An 18,120-nucleotide genomic window follows, 5' to 3' on the forward strand; every position below is an offset into this window, starting at 1 on the left:
TAACTAGCATATACTTCAGGCTCCTCCCGACAAGCCACACATCCCTGAAGGCTCTCATTCAAGTTCTGACTCGGGACAGAGACTGGAAGCATCTGCCTTGGAGATGCAGCCAACATGAGACACTTTGTGAGCAACCAGGACCCCAGACCCAGGTCAAGGGCTGCAGATGCAAGGACGTTTCCGTCCCCTGGAGATGTATCCCACTGTGTCAGGGAGGGGACTGTTTCATCAAAAGGTGAAAGGGGGACACGTGAATAAAGACAAAGTGTGTTGACACCTTCAGCATAAGGGTAGGGTTTCCCACCCATAGCATCTCCCAAGAGGAGAGGTGGATCTCACGCCTTCAACAGAGAGGAATGGAGCCAAGACTCCCAATCTGGGAGCATCCAACTCACTGCAGAGTCCAGCCAGACAGTCTGTATGTCAGGAAGGAAGTGGAACATAAAAACCAAGGAACACAGTCAAGCAAATACGAGCAACGGTCTCCTTGACTATTTCCAGAAGGAAAGTCTAAGACTGTAAGTAAAACAACAGCGTAAGTCTTCTGAATAAAGAATTCCACAAGCCACCATTGCCTAGTTGTAGAATCCTGATTAATCCTTTTCTTCACTCAAAACGGAGGAATTACAGAATCAGTACCAGGCATAATATATACTAAGGCTTCCCAGGTGGCTCAGTGGTAAAAGACTCTGCCTGCAAATGCAACCCACTCCAGACACTTCGGACAGTATTCTTGTCTGAAAAATCCCATGGACAGAGGAGGCTGGCAGGCTGCAGTCCATGGGGTCACAAAGGGTTAGACACAATTAAGCATGCACGCATGGTATATACCAGGCTTAAGAGATTTTAGTAAATAAGACAGTGACCCTCTTCCTGAAGCCTCTCCTCTCATGAGGAACATCAGTCATAAACAAGAAAGGGAGAAAACAGCAATTTCCCATAAATGCTGAAAACACACAGGGTAAAGAAATAGGGGTGGTTAAGTAGGTTTGTCAAGGAAAATGTTTTTATAAAGTTAACATGTGAACAGAAATGCAAATCTGTGGAAGAACAGATTAGCTGAAGATCTGAGAGAAGAGCAACCCATGCTTGGGGATAGAAATGAGCTGAGAATGTTTTTTAAAAACTGCAAGAAGGCACTTGGGGTTGGAGTGCAGAAAGACAGGGAAAGCAGACTGGGAGGAGGGACCGTAGAGAAGCAGGGTGAACCTGGCATGCCCAGAGGCCGTCAGATACCACGGACACAGCTCAGTTAGTATTCTTAACCTTTCCAGGTGGTTCTCAATGTGCGGTCAAGTTTAAGATTCTAGAGCTTTCTTGGCCAAAAAGGATTTTGGTCCAAGTGTGATGGGAAGTCAGAGGAAGTTCTTGTTTTGTTTTGTTTCTGTTCTTTTAACAGTGGAATGTCATTATCTAGCTTATATTTGTAAACAAACAAAAACCCAAACAAACAAAAATGCTCTTTGCAGCAGGGACAGTAGACTGTAGGAACAGGTCAAAACAGCAAAGCCCGTGTGGACACAGAGGTGCCTGAGGGTGGGGTGCTGCGGCCTAGCTGAGAGAGAGGCACTGGGAAGCAGAGAACTGTTTGCACTTGGATGGTTTTATTAAGACTCAGTAGGATTTGCTGATGATGGATTGGAGATGGACTTGAGGAAAGAAAATCAAGGGTGAATTCGAGGTTTCTAGTCTGAGCAGCTGGAGAAAGATGGTGTCACAGAGTTGGGTTTCAGGGTCTTCTACATGTGGAGCTAGATGAATTCTGAGTCTGAGACCAAACAGCAACAACAAAAAATGTTTCCACCTCATTATGCGCCCAGTGCAATTCCTCAGCTTATGGAGACGTAATTGCCACTGTGTTTGCTTCCTCTGCCTGCAGATAAAGATCCTGAGACCCAGAACAGAGCTGTGGTCTCTCTCAGTGATCAAGACTGTTGTATGACAAAGAAGATTTGCACACTGCTCAGGTTTTTTTTGCAGGGAAGGGCTGGAATTTGCTGCAAGTTATGTCAGAGAGATTCTGAACTATTTGTATTACATTTTTTGGATCAGCGCCATTCGGGCTAAGCTGGGAGCTTTGTGATTTTCTTTTTTTTTTTTTTCATAATCTCTGTCAATGGCATAATACTGATAGTCGTCTTGAGTAGGTCTCATTGGAGACCAACTCATGGGCCATCTCTACAACTTGGTTTTGCTTTTTTGGTAAGATGGAGGCTTTACTGCAGAGATAAAGTAACATATCAGATGAACGATGAAATAGAACTGCTACACAAAGAGACTTGAAGTGGATGATTTTCTAATGCTAGTTAATCTCCCTTCAGGCAGATGTCTATAGTGAGAAAGCTACTTCTTTGGCATACCTTGCTTAAGAGCAACAAAGTCACACTACAGAAATAAGTGCTGAAGTCTACCCAAGAACATATATAAGCGTATAGGTTCCAAACTGGGCACAATGCATTCAATTAATGCTACAGTGGGTAAATAAATTGTAGAACAGTATGTTATGCACCAGTGACAAAGAAAGAACCATGGTTCTATGCAATGATGTAAATGAATGTCAAACACAGTATTGGGGAAAAAACTAGCTGGACATAAAAGATATGAACTATATGGCTTCATTTATATAAAGTTCAAGAACAAGCAAACTATTCTACAGTGATAAAGGTCACATTAGGGCTTATTTTTGGAATGGGATGGAAAACAGCTAAGTACAGCTGTTGGAAAAGTTCTGAATCTTGCTCTATGGGTGGTAGTGCTGTGGAAATATTTCTATATGTAAAAAATCCATCAAGTTATTTAACTAATATTTGTGCATTTACACATACACATGCAAGATATACTTAAATATCTTCACCAGAAATAGCTGTATGGATAGAGTGCACTTTATATACCTCAATAAGAGTAAATAAACTGAAAATAATTATAATGGTCATGAGGAATCAAGTTCTTATTAGAAGAAAAGCTATTTATAAAGCCAGGGCCAAGAAGTTCTGGTTCCATGTACATTTTCCTGATAATATCTCATCATAGACATATATGAACCAAATCCAAATGCCTACACAATAATCTTTAGCCCCAGGAGTTATACTCAAGCTATTTAATTTTGATGCATCAGCACTCGTTAATCAGAATGGATACCTGGACTATTCGGAACAGACAGCAGTTATTATGAGAGAACTGCCTGCCCGAAGCATCTACTCCACCTTTCACGAAGATGATAAAAGGATCCGCTAAAAAAGATGGAGCTCCTCCGCAGAAATGCGAACTATCTACAGTCAGTAATATGTAGTGTTACATGACAAACCACAAAGCTTGTATAGTGGGTTCATTTACACGTAGGCTGACTCCACAACACAAAATCTTAGCCACTCGGTTGTGTTTCTGATGCATCATGATACCAGGAATAAGAATCTGGGTCACGCTTAGCCTCGCCTGGCACTTGCTCAAAATGGATTTTTTAAGCATGAATCTAAATCAACAAATATGCATAAAAGCTTTGTGTTTCTAATAGGCTCTGGGTGTGAGCATAGGGTTCTTCAGCTCTATATTTCCAGCCTTAGTCCTGCATGCCTTCAATTTCTCAAGTGAAAAAGTATTAGTCACTCAGTCATGTCTGACTCTTTTGTGACCCCATGGACTGTAGCCTGCCAGGCTCATCTGTTCACAGGATTTTCAAGGCAAGGATACTGGAGTGGGTTGCCATTTCCTTCTCCAGGGGATTGTCCAGATTCAGGGATTGAACCCGGTCTGCTACACTGTAGGCAGATTCTTCACCATCTTAGCCACCAGGGAAGGCACTGCACTTTTCTGGGTAGAATGATGGGATATTTAGGCTGTTAAAATCACTCGGATAGGAAGCATCACCTACAACTCTTCCACTGGACAGACTCGGGGTGTCATGACACTTCCTATTTGTCATCATTACACAATCTCTTCCACCCTGGGAATAGATACCATTTAATTACTTCATGCTCAATATCATACATGTCACACCTATATTCACGGAATGAGTTTTTAAGGCCATCTTTTCTGTTCCCAAGACTTCTGAAATTATTACATTTACTTCCTGTCAGATAAAGGAGAATGTTTATAGCCAACAGACCAAAGAGGGTAATTTCTATTTTAATATCTAATAACCCTCATTGTCAAGAAATGTCTTATGTTTAAATAACCTAATCCTTTAGGCCTCATCTTAACTGGATTTTCTTTCAATTTATCCTCAATAGTTACAGACCTTGAAATGTCACCAAAGCTGTTTAAAGGGGTGAAAGACTTTGGAAGATGGGATGAAATTTACTCCAGTGACCCAGAATAAATTAGTGAAGATATGAGAACATTTAAAAAAAAATTGTTAAGACTGAACAAGTTGTATACATGTAAGATTATAACCTGACAGAACAGAGATCATCGTGTTGTAAATCCATATCTTTATATTTTAAAAAAATAAGCAAAATGAGGAACAAAAATCCTTTATGCTCCTCAGAGCCTTAGTTAACCAATAGTGGTGGTCTCAAAACTAACAGTGGCCTAGAAAATGTGGCTAGTTCTGATAACAGTATTATGATAATTGTTGTTGTTTAGTCACTAAATAATACCCAACTCTCTGCAACCCCATGGACTGTAGTCCCCAGGCTCCTCTGTCCATGGGATTTTCCCGGCAAGAATACTGGAGTGGCTAGCCATTTTCTTTTCCAGGGGATCTTCCCAACCCTGGCATCAAATCTGTGTCTCCTGCTTTGCAGGCAGACTTTTCTACCAGTGAGCCACCTGGGAAGCCCAATTATGATGCTTATAAGATTAGTAAAATATATACTGTCACTTCTAAGTTTAATGAATGCTCCCTGAAACTTATTATTGGTAGTAAGGTCAAATAACTATTTAAGATAACTTAATATTGCTCCCAAAGAAAATTTCCTGTTGTGATTTTTCCAAAAAACTAAATCTGATGAAATGACTGCCTGTATTTTGTATTAAAAATTTCTAGTTTAAAATCTTTACTTCATAAGCGATTATGTCTTTTCTTAGGTTATAATCTTGGTGATTACAATCTTTCCTGGGAAGAATAAGTGTTTTTACTTAACCTAAATGACAAACTTGGCTAGAGGCTTCTAACTCATGAATAACTTCAGTTCAGTTCAGTTCAGTTTAGTCGCTCAGTCGTGTCCGACTCTTTGCGACCCCATGAATCGCAGCACGCCAGGCCTCCCTGTCCATCACCATCTCCCGGAGTTCACCCAAACTCATGCCCATCGAGTCGGTGATGGTATTCACCCATCTCATCCCCTGTCGTCCCCTTCTCCTCCTGCCCCCAATCCCTCTCAGCATCAGTCTTTTCCAATGAATCAACTCTTCCCATGAGGTGGTCAAAGTATTGAAGTTTCAGCTTCAGCATCAGTCCTTCCCATGAACACCCAGGACTGATCTCCTTTAGGATGGACTGGTTGGATCTCCTTGCAGTCCAAGGGACTCTCAAGAGTCTTCTCCAACACCACAATTCAAACGCATCAATTCTTCAGTGCTCAGCTTTCTTCACAGTCCAACTCTCACATCAATACATGACCACAGGAAAAACCATAGCCTTGACTAGACAGAACTTTGTTGGCAAAGTAATGTCTCTGCTTTTTAATATGCTGTCTATGTCAGTCATAACTTTCCTTCCAAGGACTAAGCATCTTTTAATTTCATGGCTGCAGTCACCATTTGCAGTGATTTTGGAGCCCAAAAATATAAAGTCTGACACTGTTTCCACTGTTTCCCCATCTATTTCCCATGAAGTTATGGGACCAGATGCCATGATCATAGTTTTCTGAATATTGAGCTTTAAGCCAACTTTTTCACTCTCCTCTTTCACTTTCATCAGGAGACTTTTTAGTTCCTCTTCACTTTCTGCCACAAGAGTGGTATCATCTGCATATCTGAGGTTATTGATATTTCTTCCAGCAATCTTGATTCCAGCTTGTGCTTCTTCCAGCCCAGTGTTTTTCATAATGTACTCTGCATATGAGTTAAATAAGCAGGGTGACAATATACAGCCTTGACATACTCCTTTTCCTATCTGGAACCAGTCTGTTGTTCCATGTCCAGTTCTAACTGTTGGTTCCTGACCTGCATATAGGTTTCTCAAGAGGCAGGTCAGGTGGTCTGGTATTCCCATCTCTTTCAGAATCTTCCACAGTTTATTGTGATCCACACAGTCAAAGGCTTTGGCATAGTCAATAAAGCAAAAATAGATGTTTTTCTGGAACTCTCTTCCTTTTTCCATGATCCAGCAGGTGTTGGCAATTTGATCTCTGGTTCCTCTGCCTTTTCTAATACAAGCTTGAACATCTGCAAGTTCATGGTTCACGTATTGCTGAAGCCTGGCTTGGAGAACTTTGAGCATTACTTTACTAGCGTGTGAGATGAATGCAATTTTGCAGTAGTTTGAGCATTCTTTGGCATTGCCTTTCTTTGGCATTGGAATGAAAACTGACCTTTTCCAGTCCTGTGGCCACTGCTGAGTTTTCCAAATTTGCTGGCATATTGAGTGCAGCACTTTCACAGCATCATCTTTCAGGATTTGAAATAGCTCAACTGGAATTCCATCACCTCCACTAGCTTTGTTCATAGTGATGCTTTCTAAGGCCCACTTGACTTCACATTCCAGGATGTCTGGCTCTAGGTGAGTGATCACACCATCATGATTATCTTGGTCATGAAGATCTTTTTTGTACAGTTCTTCTGTGTATTCTTGCCACCTCTTCTTAATATCTTCTGCTTCTGTTAGGTTCATACCATTTCTGTCCTTTACCGAGCCCGTCTTTGCACGAAATGTTCTCTTGGTATTTCTAATTTTCTTGAAAGATCTCTAGTCTTTCCCATTCTATTGTTTTCCTTATTTCTTTGCATTGATTGCTGAGGAAGGCTTTCTTATCTCTCCTTGCTATTCTTGGGAACTCATAGTTTGGTAATAATACTGTTATTCTTACATTTTCCCAATAACTATGCAGTAAACTTTAGTTTCTATTTATACATATCACAGCCGTTTTAATACTGTTCATGGGGCTCTTGAGGCAAGAATACTGGAGTGGGTTGCCATTTCCTCCTCCAGTGGACCATATTTTGTCAGAATTCTTCACTATGACCCAACCGTTTCGAGTAGCCCTGAACAGTATGTCTCATAGCTTCACTCAGTTACAAAAGCCCCTTTGCCCCAACAAGGCTGTGTCCTGATACTGGGAAAGATTAAAAGCAAATGATAAGATGGTGGCAGAGGATGAGATGGTTGGATGGCATCACCAACTCAATGCACATGAATTTAAGCAAACTCTGGGAGATAGTGAAGGACAGGGGAGCCTGGCACACTACAGTCTATGTGGTCAGAAAGAGTCAGACACAACTTAGCAACTGAACAACAATAATCACAACCTTTATAATCAAGTTAGGGAGGTGGTAAAGAAATATGGCACTATCCTTGGTCAACCTCCCAGTTTCCCCTTCAGTCAGTCATTCCCATCAGGAAGCTTCTTACCCTTATTCATCAGTGGGCCAACAGAATGAAAAACCACAATCACAGAAAACTAATCAAACTGATAACATGGATGACAGCCTTGTCTAACTCAATGAAACTATGAGCCAAGCCATGGCCCTTGGGTAGGGCCACCCAAGACAAATGGGTCATGGTGGAGAGTTCTGACAGAATGTGGTCCACTGGGAAAGGGAATGGCAAATCACTTCAGCATTCTTGCCTTGAGAACCCCATGAACATTATGAAAAGGCAAAAATATACGACACTGAAAGATGAACTCCCCAGGTCAGTAGGTGCCCAATATGCTACTGGAGATCAGTGGAGAAATAACTCCAGAAAGAATGAAGAGACAGATTCAAAGCAAAAACAACACCCAGTTGTGGATGTGACTGGTAACGGAAGTAAAGTCCAATGCTGTAAAGAACAATATTACACAGGAACCTGAAATGTTAGGTCCATAAATCAAGGCAAATTGGAAGTGGTCAAACAGAAGATGGCAAGAGTGAACGTCGACATTTTAGGAATCAGTGAACTAAAATGGACTGGAATGGGTGAATTTAACTCAGATGATCATTATATCTACTACTGTGGGCAAGAATTCTTTAGAAGAAATGGAGTAGCCATCACAGTCAACAAAAGAGTCCAAAATGTGATACTTGGATGCAATCTCAAAAATGACAGAATTATCTCTGTTCGTTTCCAAGGCAAACCATTCAATATTACAACAATCCAAGTCTATGCTCTGACCAATAATGCTGAAGAAGCTAAAGTTGAACAGTTCTATGAAGACCTACAAAACCTTCTAGAACTAACACCCAAAAAATATATCCTTTTCATTATACGGGACTGGAATGCAAAAGTAGGAAGTCAAGAAATACCTGGAGTAACAAGCAAATTTGGCCTTGGAGTACAAAATGAAGCAGGTCAAATGGTAACAGACTTTTGCCAAGAGAACGCACTGGTCATAGCAAACACCCTCTTCCAACAACAGAAGAGAAGACTCTACACATGGACATCACCAGATGATCAATACTGAAATCAGACTGATTATATTCCCTGCAGCCAAAGATGGAGAAGCTCTATACGGTCAGTAAAAGCAAGACTTGGAGCTGACTGTGGCTCAGATAATGAACTCCTTATTGCTAAATTCAGACTTAATATGAAGAAAGTAGAGAAAATCACTAGACCATTGTGGTATGACCTATATCAAATTCCTTATGATTATACAGTGGAAGTGACAAGTAGATTCAAGGGATTAGATCTGATAGAGTGCCTGAAAAACTACGGATGGAGGTTCATGACATTGTACAGGAGGCAGTGATCAAGACCATTCCCAAGGAAAGAACTGCAGAAAGGCAAAATGGTTGTCTGAGGAGGCCTTACAAATAGCTGAGAAAAGAAGAGAAGCAAAAGGCAAAGGAAAAAAGGAAAAATATACCCATTTGAATGCAGAGTTCCAAACAAGAACAAGGAGAGATAAGAAAGGCTTCCTAAGTGATCAATGCAAAGAAATAGAGGAAAACAATAGAATGGGAAAGGCTAGAGATTTCTTCAAGAAAATTAGAGATACCAAGGGAACAATTCATGCAAAGATGGGCACAATTAAGGACAGAAATGATATGGACCTAACAGAAGCAGAAGATATTAAGAAGAGGAGGCAAGTATACACAGAAGAACTGTACAAAAAAACTTTTCACGACCCAGATAACAATGATGGTGTGATCACTCACCTAGAGCCAGACATCCTGGAATGTGAAGTCAAGTGGGCCTTAGGAAGCATCACTAGAAACAAAGCTAGTGGAGGTGATGGAATTCCAGTTGAGCTATTTCAAATCCTAAAAGATGATGCTGTGAAAATGCTGCACTCAAGATGCCAGCAAATTTGGAAAACTCAGCAGTGGCCACAGGCCTGGAAAAGGTCAGTTTTCATTCCAATGCCAAAGAAAGGCAATGCCAAAGAATGCTCAAACTACCGCACAATTGCACTCATTTCACACGCTAGTAAAGTAATGCTCAAATTTCTCCAAGCCAGCCTTTAATAGTATGTGAATTGTGAAGTTGTAGATGTTCAAGCTGAACTTAGAAAAGGCAGAGGAACCAGAGATCAAATTACCAACATCTGTTGGATTATCAAAAAAACACGAGAGTTCCAGAAAAACATCTACTTCTGCTTTATTGACTATGCTAAACCTTTGACTGTGTGGATCACAACAAACTATGGAAAATTCTGAAAGAGATGGGAATACCAGACCACCTGACCTGCTTCCTGTGAAATCTGTTTCAGGTCAAGAAGCAACAGTTAGAACTGGACATGGAACAACAGACTGGTTCCAAATCGGAAAAGGAGTACATCAAGGCTGTACATTGTCACCCTGTTTATTTAACTTATATGCAAAGTACATCATGGAAAACATCAGGCTGGAGGAAGCACAAGCTGGAATCAAGATTGCTGGGAGAAATATCAATAACCTCAGATATGCAGATGACACCACCCTTATGGCAGAAAGTGAAGAACTAAAGAGCCTCTTGATGAAAATGAAAGAAGAGAGTGAAAAAGTTGGCTTAAAACACAACATTTAGAAAACTACGATCATGGCATCTAGTCCCATCACTTCATGTCAAATAGATGAGGAAACAATGGAAACAGTAAGAGACTTTATTTGGCGGGGCGGGGCTCTAAAATCACTGCAAATGGTGACTGCAGCCATGAAATTAAAAGAAGCTTGCTCCTTGGAAGAAAAGCTATGACAAACCTAGACAGCATATTAAAAAGCAGAGTCATTACTTTGCCAACAAAAGTCTGTCTAGTCAAAGCTATGGTTTTTTTCAGTAGTCATGCATGGATGTGAGAGTTGGAATATAAAGAAAGTTGAGCATGATGCTTTTGAACTGTGCTGCTCGAGAAGACGCTTGAGAGTCCCTTGGACTGCAAGGAGATCCAACCAGTCCATTCTAAAGGAAATCAGTCCTGAATTTTCATTGGAAGGACTGATGCTGAAGCTGAAATTCCAATACTTAGGCCACCTGATGCAAAGAACTGACTCCTTGGAAAAGTCCTGTTGCTGGGAAAGACTGAAGGCAGGAGGAGCGGGGATGACAGAAGATGAGATGGTTTGATGGCATCACCATCTTGATGGACATGAGTTTGAGTCAGCTCTGGGTGTTGGTGATGGACAGGGAAGCCTGGAGTGCTGCAGTTCATGGGGTCACAGAGTCAGACATAACTGAGAGACTGAACTGAACTGAACTTGGTCAAGTTCAACAGATTCATTCATAGAGGTATAAGGAATTTTAGTAATCCAGTAACATATGTGCATGAGTCATCATGAGCAGAACCAAGTTAGTCCCTATGACTTCAGTTTTTTTCAAATCATCTTGGAAAGGTTTATTCAAGTCTAATCCAGGCCTGCCTTTCTGTGAGCAAAATCCATTTTCTTTTATCCTGTCTTCAGGGTATATAAAGATGTGGAGGCTGTCCTTCTTTATTCAGGAATTATTTTTAATGTATTTGAGTTTCATTTAGGTAACCTTCCTCCAATCAAAGCCACTTCTGTACTCTGAATTCCATTGCCCATGTTCATAGCTAAGTGATCCTGTTATCTTTTTCTTCCAAATTGCTCTCCTCAAATTATTTGCAAAATGTAACAGGCTTTGATTTGAAAGCAACTAGAGAATTAATTATTTTAGCAAATTTAACATATTCTAAACAAACATTTCTTTGGTTGGTTGTTTGAGAGGAAAAGACTGCACATGTGTATGTGTTATGTGTGTTTGTACATTCTGAGTCCTGGTTGTTTACATGATCACAATCAGATATTATTATATAAAATGCCCTAACACAAGGTAATACTTTGGAGGCAGTATCATTTACCATAAAAGAATGTGGTTTCTGTAGTCACATATTATGAATTTGGATTCTGGCTTTACCTTTTACAAGCTTCAAGGATTTGGACAAATTTTTTAATGTCTCTGGTTAAACTCAGAACTTACCTATACAGTGTTTGGATAATAATAGTGTTGAGAAGATTCAATAAATTAGCACATGAAGCATTTATAACAGTGCTAGGCTAATAGGAAATGTATAACAAATGGTGGCTGTTGATCATCACAGTCATTTTTGCATACATAAAGTAGTAACATATCGATATATTTGTGCACCATCGTTATCACAGCTCCTAGTCATTTCCTAATTGGAAACCATTCCCAGTGGCACTAGTGCTAAAGAATCCACCTGGAAATGTAGGAGATGTAAGAGACTTGGGTTCAATCCCTGGGTTGGGAAGATACCCTGGAGGAGGCCATGACAACCCACTCCAGTATTCTTGCCTGGAGAATCCCTTGGACAGAGGAAACTGGTAGGCTACACAGTCTGTAGGGTAGCAAAGAGTCGGACACAGCTGAGCAACTTAGCATGCACACACAGGAAACACTGAAAACACCACAAATCCCTTCTTTGGTAGGTCTGACTTTACAACCTGTCCCTTCATAGTAATATCAGATTTACTTGGGTAATTTTACCAATCCCTTTGTTTCACAATATAACACAGGGATTATATAAATATCCATTATTATTGCAAGTATTTTTAAAATTCACTGATTAGGAGATGCCTACCCATCTCTCATTTTCAAAAGAAATAATTCACATAAGGTAAAGAGCCAAAGTCACTGCAAGTGAGTTTCCCTTACACTCTTCCCACCTGTCTGTCATCTTCTTGTAAAGAAAGAATGCTTGCTACCACGGATGGGCAGTCTGGTGACTTCGATAAAATCAATTTTCTAAGTCAAATAATGGAACTTCTAACATCAAATAGTAGTAATTTTCAGTTTTTTGCTTGTCTACACTTTGAGGTACAAAAGCATGTAATAAAACTTTTAAGGTATTTAAAACAAAAAGAACAAAAAGTGAATTAGTCTAAAATTTAACAACAGTCCGAAGTTTAAATCTGAAAATAAGAGGTGCAGTGCATATTTCAAATCTTCGTAAATTTAAAAATTTTGTTAACATCTTTTGTTTTTCCTTGCTGTCTCTTAGTTTTGTCTCGTGATTTCTATGACCTCAAGGCCTGCCCCTTCGTGCTCTGTGGAGTTACTCCAACTATGACTATAAGCTCCAGTCAGTCCTGGGATTCGGGTGTAGGATATGGGCACCTATAAAGTGTAAGGGTTGGACTTCTCTATTTTGTATTCAAAGTATTAGTGGGGTTCTAAAATATATATTTTGGAGAAATTACAATGCATATGTAACCCTGGTATCAACTCTAAAAATCTTCTCTGTTTAAATTCTCTTTCAAACATATGCAAAGAGACTATAAATTGTCATAATACACTCACTGGTTTATTTCAGACCACTCGGAAGCTGAGAAACAAGCCCTGAACTTTAAACCCATAGTAATAAAAGTGAAAGTGTTCCTTAAGAATTTCTGCATTTAGAACTGAAAAGAAAACAAACCACCCAACTTGAATGTACTCCGTGGTGGTAAATTCTCTGTGTCACCTTGACTGGCCTCAAGGATGCCCAGATGCTGGTAAAACATTACTTCTGGGTCTATTGTGCTGGTGTGTCTGGAAGAGACCGGCATTTGATTCAGGGGACCCTCACCTATGTGGGTGGTACTATCCCATCCCTTGAAGGCCCAGGTGGAACACAAAGGCAGGGGAACAGAAAATTCTCTCTCTCCTTCAGCTGGGATGCCCAATTTCTCCTGCCTCTGACCTCAGTCCTGGCTTTCAGACCTTCAGATTTAGACTGAATTACACCACTGGACTGTCTGATTCTCCAGCTTTCAGACAAGAGACTGTGGGACTTCTCAGCCCCCACAGCCTCATGAGACAATTCCTCTAATAAATCTCCTCTTATATCTACCTATTTATATGGATGCTATCAACTCTGCTTCTCTGAGGAACCCTGATACACAGCATTGGAAGTTTGCATTACTGTGCTTATCTGTGTTTTGGTTACTCATATAATCCCCACACAAGAGTTTCTCTAAACACTCCGAAAAGATAATAAAGTGTCTTTACTGAATACTTTCTCTGCACATATATTCACTTTTTGTGTGTTTAAATTAGCAATTGCAGCTCCCAAAAGAAGGTTCCATCTAGGGATAAATGGTTAGCTTTTCCAATCAGAAATCACAGAACAAAGTAAATTTAATTTTAAGGAAAAAGAAAACTATTTTATTTCAAGCTCACTGTATTTGACAGGTAACATATACTAATATATAGCATAACTCTATTCTCAGTAATTAATATATCCTAGGGCTGTTTGCTTAAGCTAAAATTCTCTTTAGAGCATCACTAAGTGAAACATTGTAATAAGTTATAAGAAAAGTCGGCTCCTTTGAAGACGCTAAAACATAATAAAGATTAAGTCCATAGTTCCATATCCTTATAAAACAGGAAGGAAGGGTGCAGGGCACAACTTTTGAAAGAATGACACAGCCTGAGGACCTGACATAAACTAATTGGAACCAAACAGATCCATGTTGACTGCCACTAGAACTTGAGCCTCAGCCTTCTCTCCTAACACATCAGCACACTAAATGACACACCCACGGTCGCCAGGACAGTTCCAAGGCCAAAAAGTGGGCTGTGGCCCAATTCCGGGAAACCCCCACCACTTCCCCAAAATAGCTGGACGACTGCTCCACACATCAGCCTAGGAAATGATCGATCCCTATAAAAACTGACCATCTCGTACCCTGGGGTCGCTCTCACCTCCTCAGATGGTCCACACTCTGTCTCATAGTGTGTTTCTAAATAAAAATCCACTTCTAACCTATCACTTTGTCTCTCACTGAATTTTTTCTGCAGTGAGACATCAAGCGCTTGAGCCTCACTAAGTCCTAAGACCAGGTGTGTGATCTCAGTGAAAAGACAGTGGGTTCAAGTCCAAATCTGAGGTGCATGGTTTCAGTAACGCAACAGAAATTACCGAAAATGCTGAAATGTTAAGTCTAATTTTTCAAGGTCTTTTTCTCCCCGAGGACACCATGATTAGTCATACGTATAAAAACTTAAGGCAGCATTTTCAGATCCTTCCCTTGAAAACATTTGGTATTGAGGGAGAGGCAAGTCTGCTGTCTCACATACCTGCAGACAGAATGATTCTGGAAATCAGGCTAATTATCGCCTTTGCTGCTTGAGCTTTTATGGAGCACCTGACTGTTCCTCTCAGAGAGATGAGGGAAGCCAGGCAGCTATACTGCAGGTTGCCCCTGTACACAAATAATCTGCAGAAGGACCGAAAAGCTTCATTCTCTTTAACTGCTTTGTTTCACACAAAGACAGCAAAATGACCGAATGATTCTCTGTTTGGTTTTATTTTGGCAAATGCTGTCATTGAAAGTATAGAACCAATCAATGACACCTCTGGTGTAAATTTATTTCTGAGGAATGTCCCCGAGGAGTGATTTCTGAGGAATAATATGCAGCCTTCAATTGACTTTATCACAGCTGGATATGGAGTGAAATGCCTGGCTGGAATTTAACCACCCAGAACCAGGCGCCAGATGGCTCATTGGTACCTCAACCCCGCAGCTGGGCCCTGATGTGCACAGCTGGTCTTCACGTTGGAATGACAGCGTTTAAATGGTAGCATTATGTAATGCAGAACAATGTGTTTGGGTGGCTCAGGTCTTGGAAATGAGATGGCACAGTTGCTCTTGGAAGTAAACACACGGCCCCGGTGGCCGATTCCCACATTCGTCCTATTTGTGCTGATGGTCTTGGCTGTAGATAAGAGTTACTGCCACCTGGAACCTGCCCAGTGCCATTTGCATCATGCTTTATCTGCCGTCATAACTCTCCTGGGCACACACCATGATAGATTTTCTTTCCCATAAAAATAAGTGCAACATAGGTTCCATTTTGAAGCTGGAGACTTTTAAGATTTTGCGATAATTAATAGATATTGCATTCTGCCAAGATGGTGGCATTCAGAAGTACTCAGGAGAAAGCAGCTATTATAGAAATTCTTCGACAGTTTGGGGATGTTATTCTTCATTTCCCAATACAGTCACAAATACCACCCGATCAAAAAACATAATAAAATTTATACAAAAATTCAGCACTTAAAAAAAAAAAAACTATGAAAGGCAACTCTCAAAGAAAATATATTTGGATACATTTCAGGTTCGAATGAAAAATTTGACATACTTCAAACAAGAGATGGATGAACGAATGTACAGGGTTTTGACTAATAAAATATATAGTGGAGAGTTTTCTATTTTCACGCTTTTTACAGAGGTTCCCCATGCTGCTGCTCAGACTTTGATGAATGTGCACATTACCCCCAAGGACTCAAAGAAAACTCACCCTTAATATATGTCCAAAGTCATCATGGATATAAGGGGAAAAACATTATGTTTAGTACTGAGGAGACCTAGATATAGCATCTCGCTGCTACTCTTGGTAACAATGACTTTGGTTGTGTCAATGACCTGCTAAAAACTCCCATCCCTCCACCTGCACAATGGGAGCCACAGATGAGCTAATGTGCATGGGACTATGTCTGTAAATCACTGTGAAAAATGGAAGGCGGAAGGCGACGTGACCAACGCGGCTGTATCTCTCCAGGGGACTCCACCCTCAGGAGGCCTTTCCTGAGCCAGGGTTATGAGTAAACTGCAAGACAGAATACAGGAGGGACAAACCGAGGTCTGATGAGCACTTTCAGAAAAAACCAAGGTCGAGTCAGAGGACAGCACTTCACCACCAAGCAGATGGTCTTCATCCCACGAGACCCAGAACCAGCCAGCTTCCCTGGGTCAGGAACACAGAGCACAGGGCAGGGTGGTGAGCCCGTCCCTGCGGGGAGCTTCGGCTTCAGACGTCACGGTGAGTCCGCTCAGTGTCATCTTCCCTGACTTATCACACAGAGCCCAGACTGGAAAGGCCAAGGGCTCACTACCAGCCTGAACGGGAGAAGGAGTCGAACGAAACAGGAGAGAGCCTGGGCCTGCCTTTCTGAGCGGACTCCCCTCTTTGAGAAAAGGCGCTACAGTCAGCAGGTGAGTCCTGCGATGACTCGCCGGAGGAAGCACCTCCCTCAAGCCTGGTGAGCGCTCCAGTGAGCACCCGCTGAGGCCACTGCAAGAAACACAGACTCTGCCCTCCTAAGACGCAGAAACCTGTCAGAGCAGGACACTACTGAAATAATCGCCAAGCTCACTCCATTCCCAAAGCCGAAAATTTACTCTTTGTCCCATGTCTCGTCCTGGGTTGTGTCTACTCACGTCCCGAGTTGTCTCCGACACCTGGGCCTCTTACACCCCGCATCCTAGCCATCAGGGAGTCTTCAGGCCTTTCCTTTAAAACCCAGCTAGAGGGGCTCTGTGATGGTGGCCCTCGCCCGGGAGCTGAGGTGCTCGGCGGTGGCCGGGAGTGAGCGATGACCCGGCTTCTGGGCGTGGTGCACAGAGTGGCTTTGGCCACTGTGGGCTGCAATAGCCCGAGCTGCCGCAGTCTTGCCATGTTCTATGCCGTGAGGAGGGGCCACAAGACCGGGGTCTTCCGGACGTGAGATGAATGCAGAGCGCAGGTGGACCGGTTTCCTGCAGCCAGATTTAAGAAGTTTGCCATAGAGGAGGAAGCCTGGGCCTTTGTCAGCAGGGCTGCAAGCCCCAGTCATTCAGAAGGGCAAAAAACTAAACACGTAGAAGAACCACAAGTGAAAGCAAGCAAGCGACTCCGTGAGCCCTTGGATGAGGGTGAAAATACAGAGCTGTGTGCAAAGCACGTGAGACAGAGCACAGAGCCACCACCTCCAGTTAGCAAAGACACCTTTTCTTACATGGGGGACTCTGTGGTTGTCTACACTGACGGCTGCTGCTCCAGTAACGGGCGCAAGAGGGCTCGCGCAGGAATCAGCGTGTACTGGGGACCAGGCCATCCCTTAAATGTAGGAATTAAGACTTCCTGGGCAACAAACAAACCAAAGGGCGGAGATTCATGCAGCCTGCAAAGCCATCGAGCAAGCTAAGGCTCAGGACATCACTAAGCTGGTTCTTTACACGAACAGCATGTTTACCATCAATGGCATCACCACCTGGGTGAAGGGCTGGAAGCAGAATGGCTGGAGGACCAGCACCAGGAGGAGGTGACCAATAAGGAGGACTTCGCGGAGCTGGAGCGGCTGGCGCGGGGCATGGACATTCAGTGGATGCATGTTCCTGGCCATTCGGGATTTAGAGGCAACGAAGAAGGGGACAGACTAGCGAGAGAAGGTGCGAAGCAGCCCACAGACTGAGCAGTTGGCAGGATGGAGTCAGGACTCTCAGGTGGACCAGTGCCTTCGCGGGGTTGGAGGAAGGTGCGACCCCCACCCCTACCCAGGACCCATGCTTAGCCGGGGGGACGTGGCTGCACCCACTGGGCACAAGGCGGGGCGCCGGCCCCTGGCAGTCCCGGCTGCATGCCCACCAGATAGCAGCAGTCACCGGCGTCTGAAGACTGTGGTTGTAAATGAATGCTGTAAAAGTGTCTGGTTATTTTTGTTAAAAGCACCTTGAAAATTAAAAACTTTAAACATTAAAAAAAAAAAACCCAGCTAGAATCTCGCTATCTCTCGTCACAGGCACCAGAAGCATCCACAGCAGGCAGCCCCCTCCTGC

At 42.2% G+C, this 18,120-nt stretch overlaps 1 pseudogene; it reads left to right on the forward strand.

Moving 5' to 3' along the window:
* Positions 1-16,898: 16,898 nt before the first annotated feature.
* LOC138079139 (ribonuclease H1 pseudogene) lies at positions 16,899-17,756 on the forward strand (annotated as a pseudogene).
* Positions 17,757-18,120: the final 364 nt, after the last annotated feature.

The sequence above is a fragment of the Capricornis sumatraensis genome, chromosome 4 (genome assembly GCF_032405125.1).
Source record: "Capricornis sumatraensis isolate serow.1 chromosome 4, serow.2, whole genome shotgun sequence".
In the NCBI taxonomy this organism is placed as follows: domain Eukaryota; kingdom Metazoa; phylum Chordata; class Mammalia; order Artiodactyla; family Bovidae; genus Capricornis; species Capricornis sumatraensis.